The following is a 2,742-nucleotide window of genomic DNA, read 5'->3' as shown; positions in this document are numbered from 1 at the left end:
GTGAGTGGCAGGGACCACAGCCCCTCTGTAAGCCAGTGTGGCCAGCTCATTGGCCAGTGTGTTAAATAACTCCCAACCGCAGCTGCAGCCAGATCCCTTCTCTCTAAGGGGTGAGATTTATTTCTCCGAATCCATTGTCTCCCATCTGTTCCCTGCAGGACCCTACCTGCTCCCTGCAGGTCTTGCTCCAGAGGAAATGCTTGTTGGCCTTTGAGGTTAGCACTTCAATCTTTGGGTTGTCATCTGGTCTGTGACCTCCTCACGTGGGTGGCAGGTAATTAGTCACAAGGGGGGTAACCCCAGCTCTCTTCAAGGGCCATCCCAGCCTGGGATACTGCCTATTTCCTAGCCCTGCTGTAGCCCCAGGAAGCACGAGGGACTGAAACCCTCTGAGAACAGAGCAGCCTTTCACAACAAGCCACTGCGTTCCCCACGGCTGTCTCCTCTCTGATTCAGGTTAGTCCACCCCGCAGCGGCAAGTGGCTTCTAAGGCTGTAATGGAGTGAGGCGATAAAGAGCTGCCCTGACCTATGTGGCTGAGAGAGGCTCGAGTTGAAGGGAACTGATAAAGGGAAGCCATTCAATTAGCAGCATGGGAATTGGAAACGGGGCAGCTGCCGTGTTTAAAGGATCTGGGCGCTCTGCACAGCTAGCCGTGGGCTCTGCCAGTGTAGGAGCCTCCCAGGGTGATCGGCATTAGAGTCTCATTGTGCTAGATGCTGTACACACAGCAGTGAGAAACCGCCTCTGTCCCAAAGAGCTCCCACTCGATAGAGAAAAGCCAGGGAAAGGAAGGATTATTCTGCCTCTCCTACAGGCAGGAGGAAGTGTCTTAGCCAAGTTCATGCAGAACCTGAACCGAGGTCTGCCGCACAAGGCCTGCTTTGCACACTTAGGAAGCCGGGCCTTTTGGAAATGCACCTGCAGGGGTTGCGTGGATCTGGCCTGCATCCCTGTGCTGTTACGCGTGTGACAACCCCCCTGCTAGCTGGCTTTGAACTGTGGCCCCCCAGCACCGACCTCTGCCTCTTGAGCTCCCCCAGCTGCAGTAGGGTCTGGTCCTCTATGTGGCCCTGAAAAGTGCTGGGGCGGGCAGCGTCTTGCACACCCAGCTAGTGCAGGGGGGATTTTCAGAAGCCTTTGGTAAGTGATGTTGGCCCTGGGTGGGAGCGGTGAGGTGAGTGACTGATTCAGGAGCCCAATTAAGCTGAGCTACATCACCCCAGCTGGGCTGATGCCATCACGCCCATGCTACGTTGCCCTGTGGGGGTCAGCGGAGCAGCACAGGGTGACGTGGCATGGGTGTGATGGCATCGCTCCTCGTGCCAGCCAAGACGAGCCGTGTATTCCAGGAGCCCGTTCTGCAGAGCAGGGGGAGCCTCAACCCAGGGAGCCCTGCCTCCGCCTGCCTGCCTGTCCTGACGTGATGATGCTTGCAGCATGCTGTCATGACACTGTGGCAACCTAAGTGCCATTCTAGTTAATATAGGTTTAGATTGCTCCACAGTATCTGTCGTGAAGCCATTCTGGCTCAGAGGCAAGCGCACCTAATGTGAGGGGAGATCGTCTGTCTGCCCTCCGGGGTCCATGCGCAGCGGGGGTCCTTTGCACAAATCCCCCCAGTGACACCCACAATCCTGGATCCACAAAGTGTTCTCCACTGGTCATGGGGTCCCTTGGGGGAGGGGTGGGGGGTGGATGCAGGTGTAGGGCCAATGCTCCCTGTCTCCCATGCCCTCTGCTCCTTGAATTTTGGTGATTAGTGAGTGAGCAGCAAATATTTGAGTGTCATCCCCTTTCTGAGCCATGAAGACATGCAGAAAAGGGGGAAAAGTGCTTTGGGCCTGCTCTGTCCTGCTGACTGTTGGAATAGCAGTGTGTTGTGTGCCCTTTTTCTGGCTGGTCTTCCTGGAGGATAACAGCCTACTACTGCTGCCAACTAGTGGAGTCATTCCTTTAGCTCAAGTGGCAAAGCTGAGTGCTTTGGAGCTGGTCCTGGTTTCTGCCCCTGCTGACCTCCCACACTGGCGGGGGGTGTGTGTGTGTGTGTGTTACAATGCAAAGGTGCTGAGCAGTGTCTCTTTAGGATGAAGGCCTTTCAGATCCTTGCAAACCCACCAGAGGGCAGAGTGTTCTTATGTCTAATCCCCAGCTTCTGCTGTTTAACCCCTGAGCTCTCTGCCTATCCCCCCATCCTTCCTCCCTGCGATCCTTCTTCCCCCCCGACTCTCTCAATTCCTCCCCACCCCATCTGTGCTTCTTTCACTGCTTCTCTCCCCACCTGCACTCTCACTGCTCCCGCACGCTGCAGCTCTGCTTTTCATCCTTCAACCATCCACCGAGCCTTCCCTCTTCCTCTCCCTTCTCCACTCGCTCCCTTTCCTACGTGCTCCTCGTCTCCTTGCCTGCTCACTTCTTCCCTTCCTTCTGCTCCAATCCTGTTTTATTCCCCTTCCCCGTCCCTATGCAGAGGGACTTGGGATACCTGGGTTCTGTTCCCATCTCTGCTACTCTGACCTGGTATTTCCCATCCCACCCACCCTCTTCTTTGTAGGTTGTAAGCTCTTTGGGGTGGGCTTGATCTCTTACTCTGTGTTTGTACAGCACCTCACACAATAATAATACCTCACTATTTTGTAGTGTTTTGCATCAGGTCTCAAACTGGTTTACAAAGGAGGTCAACATCACTATCAACATTTTATAGATGGCGAAACCGAGGCACAGAATGGTGAAGACTTGTCC

Source organism: Lepidochelys kempii, chromosome 21, assembly GCF_965140285.1.
Source record: "Lepidochelys kempii isolate rLepKem1 chromosome 21, rLepKem1.hap1, whole genome shotgun sequence".
In the NCBI taxonomy this organism is placed as follows: domain Eukaryota; kingdom Metazoa; phylum Chordata; order Testudines; family Cheloniidae; genus Lepidochelys; species Lepidochelys kempii.
This window is presented reverse-complemented; position numbering follows the sequence as displayed.